This window comes from Chelonia mydas, chromosome 6 (genome assembly GCF_015237465.2).
Source record: "Chelonia mydas isolate rCheMyd1 chromosome 6, rCheMyd1.pri.v2, whole genome shotgun sequence".
Classification (NCBI taxonomy): Eukaryota; Metazoa; Chordata; order Testudines; family Cheloniidae; genus Chelonia; species Chelonia mydas.
The window spans coordinates 114,054,868-114,074,361 of NC_051246.2; positions in this window are offsets into that span (position 1 = coordinate 114,054,868).

Below are 19,494 nucleotides of genomic sequence, written 5' to 3' on the forward strand. Positions count from 1 at the left end.
TCTCTTACTAAGCTAACATCCTGACCCATTGCATTAATAAAATTTATTAAATGGCTAGCATTACATAGCAAGTAAATTATAGCTCTCACATTAATATGGATCAAGCTAATAAAATCCAAAGATAATGATTAAATAAACTTCAAAAGGAACAATGTCAAGATGTTTTAGGTGACAACTTTATCATATCCTTGAACTGGTGAATTATAGGCGGACTTAACCATTTAAAAGCTATGTACATGTATTATCCTGATCATAGGGCACGAGAATAGCTTTATTTGCATAAGACCTAGACTGAGTGACATCTTAAGAATGGCAAACTTTCTAAAAATTGCTACACTGGAACAGGAAATCCCTCGCTAACAGTAATATGTCACTTGAAGATAAATTAAATTTGGGACTGAAATGGTGGAGTTTGGGGGGCGGAGAGGCCTTTAAACTGATTCTGGGAGACAAAATCAATTAATCCCTGGCATCCATTGTTAGTGACACAGCAGAATTATTATTGCAATACACAGTATATAAGAGCACTTATTGGGAAACCCTCTAAGGACCGACATATACTGTGGGTACCATTCTATCTTTAGAAAAGAACATTTAAAAAGCATATACGCTAAAGTAGAAAAACTGGTGATCACGTCTTTAAAGTGTACAATGCAGCATATCTTTCTATGCCACACTTCCTGTACAAGCATCTTAAAGTGAGTAAAAAAAAGTACAAGCCTTCAGCATTAAAACTGGGAAAAAGATACAGTAAGTTATGGACTTTTTCCTGCACATAAACCAGGTAAACAAATTCCCATTTTTAAAACACTAGGGGCCAAGTTTTCAGTCATAGTGTAAGTGCATTCTACTCCATTGAAATCAGTGGTGTATTCAGCATTCCTGATTAAGTTTGGGCAAAAGTTTAGAAACACGATATAGTAAGAAATGGGTTTATATCCAAGAACTTAATAAAACCTTAGAACTAGAATGCAATACTCAAGTCACGTATGTGAAATGAACACTTGCCTGCTATGGCTAGGAAAATTATAATAATGCTTTATAACTGAAGAGAAATATGTCAAAACCAACTAAAATACAGTGGTAAGCCTTTAACTCTCATGTAATATGCTGTTCACATTCTGCGTAAAGTAGCAAGCAAGTTCCAGATAAATTGCATCTGGCAAAGTAAACGGTCTGGAAGATCTGCAGAGAATGAGCTTTTAAATTATGTAGCTGAGGTATATTAAAAGCATGAAAGAAAGGCTAAGAATTTACCTGAGACAGTAAATAGTAGTAACCTTTTTATATGCTAAAGATGACTGTAAAGGATTCATGATGTAATTAAAATGGCAAGCAAAAGCTATCACGGGAAGGGAACAAGGCAGGGTTGTGAACCTTTGTAGCAGGCTATTGATACTCCCATTGAAGGGAACTGAAAAGAATGAAGCTATAGTGGAACCTCAGAGTTACAAACACCTTAGGAATGAAAGTTGTTCGTAATTCTGAAATGTTCCTAACTCTGAACAAAGCATTAGGGTTGTTCTTTCAAAAGTTTACAACTGACTTAAGACAGCTTTGAAACTTTACGATGCAAAAGAAAAATGCTGGTTTTAACCATCTTAATTTAAATGAAACAAACAAGCACAGAAAGTTTCCTTACCTTGTCAAATCTTTTTTTAATTTTCCCTTTATTTTTTTAGTAATTTACATTTAACACAGTACTGTACGGTACAGTATCTGCTTTTTGGGGTGGGGGTCTCTGCTGCCTGATTGCGTACTTCCAGTTCTAAATGAGGTGTGTAGTTGACTAGTCAGTTTGTAACTCTGGTGTTCATAACTCTCAGGTTCTACTGTATTCAAAAAGTAGCAGGGACCACCTTAAATCAGCTGTGGTTTTTGCTCAGACTTTGGTTGAAAGTTACTTTAGAGTTAGATCCTAACTAAACCAAGAGAAGTAACCATGTGTCTCGTGAGTGTCACCATGATAATTATGCCTTTGAATCATAGCACCCATGTGAAATATATATTGTACAAACAGTACAGCATAGGTCCTAGGACTCTGCCCTGTGGGACCTCAGAGTGCACGCAAATCACTTTAAAACATATTGAGCTTCAATCACTGAAGCAGCAATCCATGGAATTGGGGTTTTCCCAAGACCCAGTTTTACTTGGTTCCCCAAAAACTCTGTTCAACTCAAGGCTCACTGAGGTTCCTTTATTTGGCATACAGCAAAGTTACACTGAGCTGGTCAGACTCAAGCATAGCAGGTGGATATAGGGCATATCACACATCCAAAATTACACAGCAAAACTTTAACTTACATAGATTTTTACTAATGCTAGTAATGCATGCATTTTTAACTACACATTGCATTATATGCCTCATGATTGGCTTGGTTACTTTTCAGAAACCAATCCCTATACAGCATGATCTGCCCATGTGCTGTTCATGTATAACCTGACTTTTACATTCCAAGTTTATTTTGTCCACTGGTCATAGCACCAAGGTGTTCCTGCTTACCTTAGCTACCACAGACATCCTGACTCCAGCATACTACTGCTTGTTAAGCCCCTATTTAAGCTTCCATTCACCTTCCCAATCATGCACACTAAGAAATTAGGTCTGTCTTACATCGTTACTTATGCCTACCCAAGCCTACACATGGTCAATGAGTTAAGTTGAAGCAGTATGATCCAATATTATATGTGCTCAAACCACTAGTAAATACTAAGAAGGTTGGTCTCTATAAAAAAGAAAGCCTGAACCTTGTCAGACTTCTCAGCAAGGTCATTAGTTTGGAGGAAATGATCTAATTAGGTTGCCACCACTTTTTCAGCCTCTCATGTCCAGAAAGATCAGCTGTCAATGTTGCTGAGGACACAATAATGTCTGTGAATGCTAAAATTACCCAGGATTAATTAACTAAATCTAGCATGGCCTCTGGTGATAACATTTTTTGCTAGATCGGGGTGAGCAAACTACGACCCATGGGCCGGATCCGCCCATGAGCCATTTTAAGCTGGCCCTCGGGCTCCCACTGGGGAGTAGGTCTGGGGCTTGCCCCACTCTGGCGCTCCAGTTGGGGGTGGGGGCCGCACCATGAGGCTCAGCCCCGCTCCGGCGCTTGATTCGGGGCGCAGGCTGTACCACGTGGCTCAGCAGCTCTCCCGCCGGGGTGCAGGGTTGGGGGGCCGCACCATGTGGCTCCCGGAAGCTGCAGCATCGGGGGCCGCACCGTGCAGCTCCCGGAAGCTGCAGCATGGCCCCAGTCAGGCTCCTATGTGCTCCAATGCCCCCTCTTCCCACTGGCTCTCCAATGGAGGCTGCAGGGGTCGTGCCTGCAGATGGGGCAGCATGCAGAGCCGCCTGCCCGTGCTTCCGCATAGGAGCCGGAGGAGGGAGATGCCACTGCTTCTGGGAGCCGCTTGAGGTAAGCGCCGCTCAGAGCCTGCACCCCTGAGCCTCTCCCGATGCCCCTGCCCCAGCCCTGATCCTCCTCCCACTCTCCAAACCCCTCGATCCCAGCCGGAGCACCCTCCTGTACCCCAAACCTCTCATCCCCAGCCCCACCCCAGAGCCTGCACCCCCAACCAGAGCCCTCACCCACTCCTGCACCCCAACCCCAATTTTGTGAGCATTCATGGTCCGCCATACAATTTCTATTCCCACAAGTTTGCCCACCCTGGAGCTAGGTGATACTCATTGAAAGTTTTGGTGGCATTGGTGTTCAACTCAGTTATTCAAAGGATTTAGTCATTTGCATACATAGGCTACTCTGATGTTTTCTGAGAACTCCTACTGGAGTACATAACAAAGAGAATGTGGCCCTTTGTAGACTCGTTGCTGTACACGGCTATGCAAGGGACAGAGGGGTTTTGCCTCATTCCTGTTCCAACGCTAGATGACATCCCTTCGGGCAAGGGTATTCCCCCTATATGCTGTCAGCCTCAAACCACAGGACACATCTAGGTCCTCTTAGAATCATAGAATATCAGGGTTGGAAGGGACCCCAGAAGGTCATCTAGTCCAACCCCCTGCTCGAAGCAGGACCAATTCCCAGTTAAATCATCCCAGCCAGGGCTTTGTCAAGCCTGACCTTAAAAACCTCTAAGGAAGGAGATTCTACCACCTCCCTAGGTAACGCATTCCAGTGTTTCACCACCCTCTTAGTGAAAAAGTTTTTCCTAATATCCAATCTAAACCTCCCCCATTGCAACTTGAGACCATTACTCCTCGTTCTGTCATCTGGTACCATTGAGAACAGTCTAGAGCCATCCTCTTTGGAACCCCCTTTCAGGTAGTTGAAAGCAGCTATCAAATCCCCCCTCATTCTTCTCTTCTGCAGACTAAACAATCCCAGCTCCCTCAGTCTCTCCTCATAAGTCATGTGCTCTAGACCCCTAATCATTTTTGTTGCCCTTCGCTGGACTCTCTCCAATTTATCCACATCCTTCTTGTAGTGTGGGGCCCAAAACTGGACACAGTACTCCAGATGAGGCCTACCAGTGTCGAATAGAGGGGAACGATCACGTCCCTCGATCTGCTCGCTATGCCCCTACTTATACATCCCAAAATGCCATTGGCCTTCTTGGCAACAAGGGCACACTGCTGACTCATATCCAGCTTCTCGTCCACTGTCACCCCTAGGTCCTTTTCCGCAGAACTGCTGCCTAGCCATTCGGTCCCTAGTCTGTAGCGGTGCATTGGATTCTTCCATCCTAAGTGCAGGACCCTGCACTTATCCTTATTGAACCTCATCAGATTTCTTTTGGCCCAATCCTCCAATTTGTCTAGGTCCTTCTGTATCCTATCCCTCCCCTCCAGCGTATCTACCACTCCTCCCAGTTTAGTATCATCCGCAAATTTGCTGAGAGTGCAATCCACACCATCCTCCAGATCATTTATGAAGATATTGAACAAAACCGGCCCCAGGACCGACCCCTGGGGCACTCCACTTGACACCGGCTGCCAACTAGACATGGAGCCATTGATCACTACCCGTTGAGCCCGACAATCTAGCCAGCTTTCTACCCACCTTATAGTGCATTCATCCAGCCCATACTTCCTTAACTTGCTGACAAGAATATTGTGGGAGACCGTGTCAAAAGCTTTGCTAAAGTCAAGAAACAATACATCCACTGCTTTCCCTTCATCCACAGAACCAGTAATCTCATCATAAAAGGCGATTAGATTAGTCAGGCATGACCTTCCCTTGGTGAATCCATGCTGACTGTTCTGATCACTTTCCTCTCATGTAAGTGCTTCAGGATTGATTCTTTGAGGACCTGCTCCATGATTTTTCCAGGGACTGAGGTGAGGCTGACTGGCCTGTAGTTCCCAGGATCCTCCTTCTTCCCTTTTTTAAAGATTGGCACTACATTAGCCTTTTTCCAGTCATCCGGGACTTCCCCCGTTCGCCACGAGTTTTAAAAGATAATGGCCAAGGGCTCTGCAATCACAGCCGCCAATTCCTTCAGCACTCTCGGATGCAACTCGTCCGGCCCCATGGACTTGTGCACGTCCAGCTTTTCTAAATAGTCCCTAACCACCTCTATCTCCACAGAGGGCTGGCCAGCTCTTCCCCATTTTGTGATGCCCAGCGCAGCAGTCTGGGAGCTGACCTTGTTAGTGAAAACAGAGGCAAAAAAAGCATTGAGTACATTAGCTTTTTCCACATCCTCTGTCACTAGGTTGCCTCCCTCATTCAGTAAGGGGCCCACACTTTCCTTGGCTTTCTTCTTGTTGCCAACATACCTGAAGAAACCCTTCTTGTTACTCTTGACATCTCTTGCTAGCTGCAGCTCCAGGTGCGATTTGGCCCTCCTGATATCTTTCCTACATGCCCGAGCAATATTTTTATACTCTTCCCCGGTCATATGTCCAACCTTCCACTTCTTGTAAGCTTCTTTTTTATGTTTAAGATCCGCTAGGATTTCACCATTCAGCCAAGCTGGTCGCCTGCCATATTTACTATTCTTTCGACTCATCGGGATGGTTTGTCCCTGTAACCTCAACAGGGATTCCTTGAAATACAGCCAGCTCTCCTGGACTCCCTTCCCCTTCACAATAAATACATTTTATTGCAGTAGTGTCGGTTGGACCAAATCCCGATTGGGCCCTATTGTGCTACGCACTGTACAAACACACAGTTAGACATGGGCTCTGCTCTGAAGAGTTTACAGTCTAAATTCAGACAAGATGTATGTGAGTTCAGTAAGCAACAGGGGAGAGCAGGGCAAGAGAAGCAATAAAACATGCATTTCCATAGGCTGGTTATTTGCACAACTTGATTTCAAATCATTTAAATTATTTATATATAAGCAAAATGATGATCCTGTGAGTTCAATAACCAAATAGTGTATCATGTACCCTACCAAAGCAGTCCAGGCTAAACTGAGAAGTAACAGCGATAATTACTTGCCTCTTGGTAAAAGACTATCAAAAGTGATTGTAATAAAGCCAGTCTAGGGAGAGCTTTAAATAGCAAGTCAGAGACTTGGACATGGAGTCTGTATTCACAGGGGAGCCAGTGCAGAGACTGGATGCTGGGCTGATGTGTTACAGGGGCTCACTGGGCACAGGCTGCTGTGCTTTGTACCAGTTGGAATATTTTTCAGGGTGTGTGACTTCATTCCTAGACGTGAGTTGCAATAATCAAGTCTAGAGGTCCCACATGGATCACTGTGGCCAGGTCTGTTTGATAAGATGTGATGCAATCTTCTGGCCAGATAGAAGTGGAGTCTGGACATGTGTCAGAGTGTTTGTGCAGCCCATCTAAACTTTCAATTCCCATGTTGTAAATCTGTAAGATTAGCTTCTAACATAAAAGTTCCAGCCATTCATATAGTTGCTTTGGCGGCTTCCCATCTTTGCTGGCCTCTGTGGGTATGGCTACACTGCGTTAACAACCTGTGGCTGGCCTGTGCCAGCAGACGCAGGCTAAGGGGCTGTTTCGTCACAGTGTAGATGTTCAGGCAGCCCAGGTTCTAGGACCCTGAGCATGGGCCAGCTGCAGGTGTCTAATTGCAGTGTAGACATACCCTGAGGGTGAGGTAAAATAGGTCAGTTTATTCATTAAGAGCATCCTGGACAAACTCTCCACCTGTAAACCGGTCCCCAATTACACTCATGCGCTTTGACTTGAAAAATTCCACCACAAAAGCCATGAAACCTGAAGAATCTGATGTCACGACAGCAGAGGTGTTGAAAAATGGTTTGTCATGCAAACTCGCCCCCCTGCCATTGTATTCTCTATGGCTTGAGCTAACAATCAGATACCAAATCTAAGGAGATGATCAAATTGCTAAAGAATAATGGCTTTTTGTCTAGGGACATTACCCAATAACAAAACATGCTGACTCTTCAGAATCAGTTGTGTGGGTGAACGTGAACAATAAGATTGAAATAAGGTTGGTAATAATTGTTGCATTTCAGAGTGTAATTAAAAATGTATTTTGTGCTTGGCAGCTAACTTTTAAATGTACATTTCTTGGCTATGATTTTTCAGACGTGACTAGTGATTTTGGGTGCCTCAGTTTCCAGTCCCAACTTGAGACACCTTAAAGGGAGCTGATTTGCAGTGGGCAGGTGATCACTAATACTGGAAAAATCTTGTCCCCTGGCTATTTCATTGGTATTTTCTATTTCAAAATATCACAAGTTTACAAAATAGCTGAGTGTGTGGGACGTGGGGGAGTCTTGGGCCCAATTTCTCTGACATAGGATTGGGTGTCCAGGATGAACTTCAGAACTGACTCAACAGATTCCATTTCTTTTACAATTCTGCACCTCTCAGGCTGACATCCTAAATGTTTGCAGCTTGCTGAAGTTTGAAAGAACTACCCTGAATGCTGGGGATACAATGGAAAGGTCACAGATCACCAATGTACAATGGGACTACTGGAAGTGGAAAAATATCCACGGATGATTTGAAATGTGCTTTTTCTAACATTAGTGTCTTTGCTGCTTTTGAGATGCACGTAAATCTTCATCAGTGCCAAGATCTCAAAGAGAAGGATAATTACTCCCAGAGGATAGATCATGCAGATCAGTCTGACAGTTCTCAATCTAACCCTGAATCGCAAGGATTGTCTTTAGCCCTGTTTTATAATTACTGATGCAAGAGCATAAGTAATTGTTGCAACTATTGATGAAACCTGTGTGCATGCAAAGTCTAGGTGGCTCTTTCTTATTCTATACCAGATACCAAAAGAACGGACTTGTGTAACAATGAACTAGAAGGCATCACTGTTTGTTTACTGCTAGCAGTCATGTTTCTGTATGTTTGATCCTGTGCTGTGTATTTTGTATTAGGTAATTTATACTATTTGGACCACTGGAATGAACAATGCGTTAAACCAGAAACATACAGTATGTATCCTCTAGGGACTATATTCTGCATTGCCAGGGGATGAACTATACAACCAAGCAGGTCTTTTATATCACTATTGTCTATGTTTAACATACTAGATACAGATCCATCTTCCATTACACTAATTTCTGCGTCTGAGAAATGTCATACACACAGTGGCAATGTTTTCCAAACTAAACAGTGAATGTTTAACATCACATGAAGCTACTGGTTATTCATATATTTATTTGTAATTTGAGCTATAATTTATTTATATAAAAGTAGCAGCTGGAAATTCCATATAATCTTTACAAAAGTTCATAGTTCTCCAAAGTACGGCCACCCCTTATTTCTCTGTATGTCACTTCATTATAATAATTATTTAGGCAATCGTTTGCAGATGTTTCCTATCTGAAGTTATCAGTAAGTTTGGAACTGTAAATCCAGGTGTTTATTACCAGAAGATAGGTTACTACCATTGTATTGTTATACGGCATGTGATACTCAACAGGTTGTTATACTGACAAATCAGATTATACTAACTAATGTAAACAAGAAGTGGTAGCATCAACATTTGTTATGATTATATGGAATGGTAAGTTCTAGGGGGAACAGCTAATCAATATGCAGCAATCTGCATATTATTTTATTATTTTTACAGCACTTAAGATTGTGCTCGTTGCTTTCCAAACAACTAGAACTCAAGATCCCAGCCCCAAGGAATTTACAATCTAATTTCAGGTGACCCACAGTGAATGAGGATGGGCAAGCAAACAGAAGTGGGAAAATGATACGGAAAGTCAAAGGTTACAATAATAGGATCATGTGATTACATACTTAAGGCATGAACGCATCTTAATGGTTCAGACAGACACACACACAGAACGTTGAACAAACTCACTCTTTGTATATGACTGAGCCTGCAAAAATGACGCTTTTAGGAAGGATTTGAATGGGTGACTGAGGTGGCTTGGTGAGCTCTGGAAGGGCGTTCTGTCCATAGGAGTGGTGGTGAATGGACACAACTGGAAGCGGGAAAAGGAAACAAAGGGGATGTCAGTGCTGCCACATTTGACAGTGAGATTGGAAAACATTGAAAGAAAACCAAGCAAGAGATGTGGAATAAGGCTAAAGCTTGGCTACACTTGAAAGTCAACAGGGATTAAGATAGGATATGAATTTAAAACATGATAGGTCAAGCTAAACAGGAACAAGGCACTTGTTTTCCAAAATAAGTGTGTTCATGCATGGAGTTAATCAGGAACTGCTGTATGTGTAGACAAGTCCTAAGCGTTGAAGACCTTAAAAGAAAGGACAAGAGATTTGAATTGAATATGCAGTGCAATGGGAAGCCAATGGTGGGGTTCAAAGAGGCTTGATGTGGTCTGAACTATAAATACTGTATGGTTACTGAAAGCAACTGGGACCACCACATAAGTCAGGTATCCCCATCCTCTGGCTTGCTGAGAGCGTTTCATTTTGGCTTATAATTGATACTATGCGGTTTCATAATGTAAACCACTAAACTTTGATTACACAAGTACCCACTATAACTCCATTTTACTGCAGGAATAGAAAGTGGGTTCAGTTTGTTTTGACAGCAGAGCTCCCACTTGTGGATAACACACACAGTAAATATGCAAATTTGGACAGTCGGGATGCCCGTGCCCTGAGTTGCTCCTGTTGCATCCCAATGTAGTAAAACTGCTCAGACTAAAAAAACAAACAAAAAAACCCAAACCCACTTTCAGTTTATAAGAAAACAAATTGAGGATTAACTGAGACTCCTCATGAATCTAATCACAATCTTATCGTTACAGCAAATACTATGCAAACAAAAATAATAGTATCAAACATACAGATTTCTTCAGTACAAAAGGTCACAGGCCACAAATCCTATTCTTTTAAAACATGCACTGCTGATTTGCCATTTATGCCACCACTTTGTCCTGAACTGAACAAACAGCAAATGCCCGGCTCTTTGACTAGGCTGTTAGCCTTCTCTTTGTGGTTATCTTCTTGCTGCAATAAGTAAAAGTAGGCCTGTGAGCATCAGCCTTCAGGACAGAGATCTTCACCTCCCAGCTGTTACTGCCATCTCCCTTGGAGTCCAACCTGCCCTTTTTTTTTTTAAACTTGGGAGTGGAATTGTCCCCCACCCTTGGAGATGCATGAGCATGCTCTATGGGTTTGTGAATGTTTTTCCCCTCGCTAGTCCCAGACTAGTTGGAGTCAGTGGACACCACCTGCTCCACTCTTCTGGCAAAAAAACACGCCCAACTACTGCTGTTTAAAGGAAGCATGGGTTACAATAACACACTTGGAAAATGCTTGTCTGTGATCATTTATCACACCCTTCTCCTAACTCTGAACATATCTCCCACTTTTACTGAATCTCTCTCTCTCTCTCTCTCTTTTAGTGGGCTTCTCCTTTTCCTTCTGCATTAGTGTGTGCTTATGGTAAGAAAAATGGCTATGCAAAATGGCACTTTCTTACTCAACAGATCTGCTCCCTCTGTGTTCCTGGTTCCTGAGGCCTACTTGCTTGCTTTGATGACAAAATAAGGCTTAACTGTGTTTGTTCCTGTTAGTACTACTATCCCTAACACCCTAAGGCAGAGAGCTGGATTTTACTCCTTTTGCACATCAGCAATCTGTGGGATAAGAGAACAGACCACATGTGAGTCCTGTCTCTTAGTGCACTACTAGAGTGCAGATGCTATAGTGAGGAGCAAGGCATACGACCCTACATGAAATAGAAGGTGTATAGCTCCCTTACTCTTTAGTTACGTTGAAAAACGGCCTCTGTATAAAGGAGGGCTATAAACTCTGCCTGCGTCTGTTGATGTGCAGCTACGCTTGTCTACCTTTAAAGCCTTCAGCCTCTTCTGTGAGACTGTTTCTTCTAACTAACAGAAATAAAAGGACATTAGGTAAGGTCACGGTTTTATAAAGGAAAAAACCTGAGGCATTTCAATAAGAACAAGTAACTGAAGTTGTACTGTTTTGTTCAATGTAGCTGCAGACATTATTTATAAGGAGAACTGGGGTTTTCTGTAATTATAGAATTTGTATTAATTATCTAAAAGAGCATATTTGTCCAGGTATTGAAGGGAAGGTTTATGCACCTGCTGCATGGATTGGGCCCTAGTTGTTTCCCTGAAAGTAATTTTAAATAAACTATCACCCCAGAGTATAGCCAGTAGCTCTTAGCTGTCTTTCATTATTCTCTTTCCTGAAAATAATGACCTTAAAATTAAGTCAGTAAAAGGCACCAGCACGCACTAAAAACTACACAGTGCATGAGGTTTATATGCCTATCTGACACGGTAGCAGCAGGGTCAGAGTTTATATACCTGACTAGTTATGGTAAGTATATGTGTGTTATGTATCTGACTTGTATGGTAGTGTGGCTTATACTTGACTAGTACAGTAGCAGTGGAAGAGAGGGGTAATATACCTCACTGGTATCAGTGGGATATTTATGTTAATACTCCATAAAAACCTGTGACAGGGATTAAGGCCTAATCCTTCAAAGAGATCAGTGTGGGAACAGCCTGGCTCCCACAGTGTCCCATTGGGTAAAGGGGGTGTGTCCTTTACTGACCTCTTTGATTGCAACATATCAATAATGCACCTCCCACTGTTAGTTGGGGACTGTAGGAGGACTCACTCAGGGATCAGGTTTGCCAGGAGACATGGCATAGATCTCAGAGCAGTGTCTCTGCTCAGGCATGTTCAGATGACTGATGCACAGACACTGGATTTGGTCACGCCCCTCCTAGTCACATGATACCTACTCCAATAGGGCATTTCTCCTGGTCTTGACCTTATTGTCTATATATATTTTAACATGACAGTCGTCATAGTATCTAGGTGCCAAAATAACAATATTTACGTAGTGCTTTAAATGTTCAAAGCTTTCTACAAACATTAACAAAGCCTCATAACATGCTGGGAGATAGGAATGCATTTCCCCTATTTTATAGGTAGGAAAACTGTGGCAGAGAGGTGCGGTGAAGTGACATGGCCAAGCCACGCGGTGAGTCATTGGCAGAGTAGGGTTTAGCATCCTTGCTCCCCACCTGTTGGTCCTTTCTCCACATCACAATCATACTGTGAGGTAGGAACAGCAGAGTCACCTCTGCACTGGCTAGAGGGACTGCTGTTGAGCAACACCAGGACCTCCCTGCCTGCCGGGATTCAGCACTAACAACTGGGAGTGACAGACTCTAACGAAATTGCTGGGCAGCCCATTTGACACAAGTGCACTGGCTACTATGAATCCCATGCCAGAAGCTAGTGTGTGTAGGTCTCTAAAGCATCCCCTTGGCTGTAATGTTGTGGACCCTGGGGATTTTCCCTGCCTTGCACAGACTGAGGCTCAGCAACAAGACATTAGCATATTGTGTATTTCTGATGAGTTGCTAAACCATTTAGAAACCTAAACTTTCTTAGGAAACATCAATGCCTTTTTGCATGAAAGGACAGTAGAAGTCTTAGAGGGATAAGACTTCCCTTTCTAATGGCACCTTCTATCCCAGCATAACAAAATACTTTGCAAATATTAATAAATATCCACAACAATTCTGTGAGAAGTATCCCCATTATTGTTCTTTTGCAGATGACAAAGCTGAGATTCAAAGAAGTGAAGGCCAACATTTTCAAATTTATGTGTTTCACATTGGACTCCTAAATCCAAGGTTTGGGGCCTAATTAAAAAGGCCCCCATTTACTGAGGTACGGTGTCCTCCACTACTACTGAAGGCAATGCAAGCTGTTGAGTGCTCAGGACCTTTGCAAATAAGGCCAGTTACAGAGGTTTATTGAGCCTGATTTAGGCTCCTAGTTTTAGGGGCCCAAGTGGCCTGATTTGTAGGTGGTTGAGCACCCACAACTCTTATGAAAGTCAGTGGAATCTAATGATGCTCAGCCCCTCTGAAAATCAAGCCACCAAGTTTCTGAAGCCTAGCCTAAGTGACTTACTCAAGGTCTCACAGGAAGTCAGCCCCAATGCTGGGTGTCAAACTCAACTCTCCTGACTCTCAGTAACTCTACCTTAGTCATAGGACTGTGCCTTCAATACAGTCCAGCACAATGGATAGACTCTTTCATAAGTTGTCCAAAACCACTTTGTGGAAATAAACTATAGGGCCAACGGTTTCAGACTTTCGTATCATAACCCGAGCATCTAAACCCATAGTTAGGCACCTAAATAAGCCACTTGATTTTTCAAAAGTGCTGAGCAACCCTTAGCTCCCACTGACTTAAATATGGAGGTAGGAGCCTAAACCACAGAGCCTCAGGTTTAGGCATGTGAGTTTGAAAATGCTGGTGAGGAATGTTTGCAGAGGGGTAAAGAAATGATGAGACCAAGACCCGAATGTTCAGAGCTGAATGTTCACAGTTGGGAGGCCACATCTAAATGGCCTGACTTTCAAAGGTGCAGCTCCCATTCATTTCAGTGATGTTTGTGGGTGTCCAGCCATTCTGCAAAGCAGGGTCTTTTATACCTAGGGGCATTACTTTAGGTAGCCTAGTTACTCTAGTCCCTACAGTGAAAGAGGCGTTTTCAGATGACGTTTGTAAATAGATGCCTAGACACAAGCAGGTGTTTATAGATGGTAGGAGTTTTACTGGGGCATCAGAAAACCCTCCAAGAACATTAAAGACTAGCCTGGTGTCAGGCCAGGAAAGCAAAGGAAGCTGCCCGGGGAGGCTGCCAGCCAGTGGGAGTTTTTTGTGGCAGGAGGCTGCTGGGTGGAGTTTCTTACTCACCTTTCTGAGCTACCTCCAGCTTCGGTGAAACCTGCAGGGCGGGGTGGGGGGTGGGGGGGAGAAACGCGCCTCTTGGAACAGGTTTGTCTTTTCCCTGCTGACGTGTTACTGCCCCAGATGAGCGTTTGAAACAAAACCACCCTGTCCGCGCAACGGCAGCCTGGAAAAACTGGTCACGTCAGGGGCGAGGGCTGCATTCCTGGCGGCGGCGGCTGCAGGGGACGGCAGGGAGTTGGGCAGGTATATAAGGGGCCAGCTCAGACAGCCTGAGCAGAGAACGGAGCCTGGGGAGTGCGATGGGCGACGGAGGAAGAGCCAAGCCAGCCCGAGGAGCAGAGGGGCTGCCCGGCTACCTGCCTTCCTCCAGGCAGCTTGGCGCGTGGGGAGAGCTGGGATCCCCGCGCTGCCTCCTGCACCAGCTCTAAGGGCCCAGCTGGCTGCAGCCAAGCTGGGAAACCCCAGTGCAAAGGGGGGTGGGAGGAGGGATCCTCCCTGGACCGTGGCACCAGTAAGTGGCCAGCTGCGTGGGGCAGGCCGGGGCGGCGCGGGTGTGTCTCTCTCTTGTTTGTTTTGTCTCGCACGTAGGTCTGTGCGGCGGAGCCAGTGCAAGCCCCGGCGGGCGGCCTCCTTGGTGCAGTGGTTCTTAACAGTTCAACAGTTCTCTAGCATAATTGTGAAATGTTTAGGACCACTTGACCCGGGAGGCCCGGGCATCCGGCGAGGAGGAGAGAGAGAGCAGCGGACGGCGGAGCCCTCGGCGGCCCAGGTGGGAGGGCAGCCGCCCCCTGCCAGGGGGTAGTCTGCGCCTGGGACGGGCCAGGCTGGGGGTGGGGGGCCCTGGTGCGCAGGAGAAGGGATCGCGGCTCGAACTGGATCGCTGAGAAAGGGCTGCCCATGCCCCGCTCTGAACCGAGCAGTGACCTGCTGGGGGCTGCCTCGGAAAGGAGCTGGAGTCGGAGCCCGAGAAGCTGGGCTGGACGCTGACCCCCCAACCGGAGCCGGGGCACTGCAGGGTGGGAGTGGGAAAATCCGGCAGCCTTTCTCCAGGATCCCAAGTGGGAGCCTCCCGAGGCCCCTCCGGCCTGTGGGTCACTCCAGCCCCAGAGCGGGGAGGGATGCAGCCAGCCGGCTGCCCAAGCGCGACTTTTCTTTGTTCTGAAGTTTATTCGAACGCCCTCCTTTAACCGAGTTCTCCGCAGGCGGGGGTGGGAGTCCGCCCATTCCCCCCGCCGCGGCGCTGGGGGCGGGGACTGGGCTGCACAGGGACCCTGGTTCACTTGGCAGTTCTTTCGCAGCTTGCCTGGACTGCTTCCCAGCGGCGCTATGCACATTACTGACAGGTGCTGGGTGGCTGGGAGGGAGGGTACCTGGCACATGCAGAGTGAAGCCATAGGCAAATGGACTAGCTTTAATTGCAGAAAGAAGAGCGCACACACAAAATAGGCTGCAAGACCAGCTTATATGCCTATATTTCCCCCTCTGTACATGCCAGATATTCATACATTCTAATATATAGTTATGGATAATGCCCAGTGAAAATGAGAGTCACAAAGAGTAATACCAATGGAAATGTTTTTAAAACGTTATTGTACCATGTGTTGTAAGAACTGAAATATGGCTAATCGATAAGGAACAATTGGGGTACATGCAGAAACGGAAGGGTTTCTGTTGTCTTTCTGTTCTCTCTTAATTCATATCCATGTTCTGTTTCACAACCATTACGTGATTAAAAAAAAATTAAATGAATGTACTGCCTATGGAGGGTCTGTCTTCAGAAGTCTGATCTTTACATGCATGTTGGTGTTGGAGATCTGCCAGTCCACCTGTTGGTTCTTTAGCAATCTTAATGTTGTTTTGGACTCTAGCGTTACCTTTCTACTGCTGTACTTCATTAGTCTTATTTTCAATATATACTGTTGTTTTAGAAATTTAGGGCCCAATCCAACTTTAGTCACAACTCAGGCAAATGACTTCAGTGGGAGTTTTGCTTGAATTAAGACTGCGGCACTGGGAACCCGATCCAAAGCCCATTGAAAACAATGTGTTTCATTGACCTTGTCTGCCTTTGGATCAGGCCCTGTATTCTTAGAATTTAGCTGCAGATTTCTCGGAGTGGAAAATCTGGCAAAGTTTCAGTTTCTAAGACATCATTTTAATTTCAAGACAATTATTTCTGTCATAATTAAATTCTAAGGTTACTTCCTCCATATCTCCCACCACCCTCCTTTGTTCATATACATCTAAACAAAACAAAAAGAGGAGGCTTTTATTTAAAATGCAGTGTTACCATTTCTAAGTCTTTTATGGGAAGGGATATTTGCCTATGGTTTTTAAAACCAAACCAAACACATACCTACATCTGTGGCACTCTGCTTGCTTAAAAAGTTGCCACTGTTTTATAGCAAGCATGCTAGGGTCCCTGTGCTATTGCTGGGGGTGAAATTCTGGCCCCATTGAAGTCAATGAGAGTTTTGACATTGATTTCAACGGGGCCAGGATTTCACCCCTGTGTTGTTTCGGTGGGACAACATCCAGGGGAAACAAGATATCTGAATGTGGATAGGCAAAAGTGCCACGAATGTGCTGCTCCGGGACAGTTTAGAGCAGTAGGTAAAAATCATACCATCTCTTACTCAGAACAGGTTGGGCAGGGTTAATTATGACATAATGGGGTTTAATATAGCTGGAAGTCAGGGAACGGTGGCCCTCTAGCAGTGTTTCTCAAACTGTGGGGCTGGCCTCCTTAGGCAGGCTTAAACAAGCCCAGGTAAAATGGAAAAACAAATTTTGTACAGGACTTGGCAAAGATTGAGCCCCATATTCATTAATCAGGAGATTCCTCGTTCACAGAGACAAAAATTGAAATGATCTAGCAAGGAAAAGATTAGCAGCCTATCCCATTTAAAGGTCTGATGATCCAATGCTATTCTATCTAGGTTCTAATATATGGCACCCATCATCACAGTCCCCAAGCACCTGCCAAATATTGAAAAAGAAACAATAGTACGATTCTGTGCACCCAGTTCTCTTTAACTTCAGCGGGTATTGTGAATGTTTAAATAGTGCAGGGCTGAGCCTTGAAGTGGTGAAATTATACTTGCAAAACATCGTGGGCCAGGTTCCCTGGTTGGTGGAAATCAGTGTAACTCTGTTCATTTCAGTGGAGCTACACTGATTTACATCAGCTGGGAAATCTGGCCGAATGTGTTTCCTCACCACCACAAACAATGGACCTGATTCTGTCATCCTTCCACATCCAGCCTGCCCACTGAAGTCAATAGGAGTATTCAGTGCACAAAAATGTGGGATGAGACCTCTTGATATCAATGAAGATGCTTCCCTCTTGCTCCATTTAAAAAATATTACCATACAGGTCCAGATGAGTATATTTTTTCTCTGCCTGAGCGCAGAATGCTCTGAGACAGCTTGAAAAAAACCCCTGCTGCCTGGTAGAAAAGTGGGTGTTTTGTTTTAAAAGAAAATCTCTGTAACAATGGCAGAGTGAACCTGGGGGAGTTTGTACACACAGAAAGAAAGAGAAAACTTAATGTCCTGTTTTGCTTTGTCAAACTAATGTCAAGACAAAGCTTTCCTGATTACTCATGGGAACTGATGCTTTACTCTAATCCTTTCAGTGGAATCCGGGAGGGTCACTGCTTTATTGGAATGTCTTTTCCATGCATGTTTTACCGTGCATGACATTTTAAATGTTCTGAGTTGGATTGATGCTAACCATTGTTCTTCTTTTGTCAGACTCGTTGAGCTCCTGATGACAGGCTTGTAGTTTTCATAAACTGGGCAACAAGTCATTTGGATAAACAAACAAACAAAACTATGCAATGAAATATTAAAATATGCTGGCAACTAGCTCTTCCTTGTGATACATTGCCTGAGCTAAGTGAAAACTTGAGGGGCATAAGCAAGGGAAATCAGACAGCTACTGCTCTTTTCTGCCTAAACTAGTAAAATGTTGCCACACAGCATGTCTTCAGCTCGAGCCATTAACATGTAATGTTTGAGACTTTAGGGCAAAACGTAAGCTCACCCTGCTCTGTAGCCAACATTTTGGCTTCATATAATGACATCTGATATTAAGCACCTGGCTGAAATGAATAGTGAAGATATTAAAAGGCTGGTTATGGCCAGGATAGAAGCAGTGGCAGAGTAAACCTTGGTGCTACCCTGGGCTCGGACTAAAGATGCATTTCTCCTAGCCTGCTGTGCCAAAGAGCAGGAAGTAAAAAACATTCCTCCTTTCCTCCTCCCCCTTTGTGTGGGCTGCTTTTGCTACTGGCGCCTAATATTTTCAGTATGCACAATAATGCATTGGACATGATAGCTAAGTGGTCAGAGATCCAGCTGGCAGCCCATAGCAGAGCTCGCCAAGCCAAGCCAAATAAAAATAGAATGCCTGAATGAAGAAATCTATGTATTCTCTCTCTCCCTTTCAATTTCTGGATGCTACCCCATGTACGTGGATGACCTAGGCCTTGTCCCACTCTGCTCATTGATTAACATTTTGTTGAATGCAAGGCATCCTTGATAGCATCACACTTAAGTTCTTAACTAAGACATAGTCACACCTCTTCAAGCCCTTGAAGTAATCTCATAAAACCATTTTGCTGTTGTTAAAGCTAATAAAAATATTTTTACTTCAAAGCATCTATGAGCAAAATTTTCAAAGGGGACTCAGCATGGCTGCTAACTCACACCTGCGGTTTTGAGTATGCAATCATTTGCAGGAATAATGATAAAACTTTCATCATTTTACTGCCTATTGGTGGCATGAATTGTTAGGCCCAATCCAGTTCCTGTTTTCTCACTGGCTGCAAGAGGAGCAGGATTTGACCCATGGGTGCAAAGTCAGTAGGTAGTTATTGATGGCCAGATCCTCAGCTGGTATAACTTGGCCTGTCTCCTTTGACTTCAGTGTAGCTACATTGATGTACACCAGCTGAGGATCTTGCCCTGAAATTCTCTTTCTCTACGCAAATTATTACGAACACAAAATTATAGATGCAAATGGTCCGAGTGTATTCCATTTAAAATACATGAGAGTGGATGCTGACAATTGAGAGCAATGGGGCGGCCAAGGCCTGTCAGCATGATGATAACGAGAGAATGCTCAGTCAATCTGTGGAACTCTTTGCCAGGGGATGTTGTGAAGGTCAAAACTATAATGAGGTTCAAAGAAGAACTAGATAAATTCATGGAGAATAGGTCCATCAGTGGCTATTAGCCAGGATGGGCAGGGACGCAACACCATGCTCTGAGTGTTCCTAGCATCTGTTTGCCAAATGCTGGGAGTGGACGACAGGGGATGGATCGCTTGATGATTATCTGTTCTGTTCATTCCCTCTGAAACATCTGGCATTGGCCATTG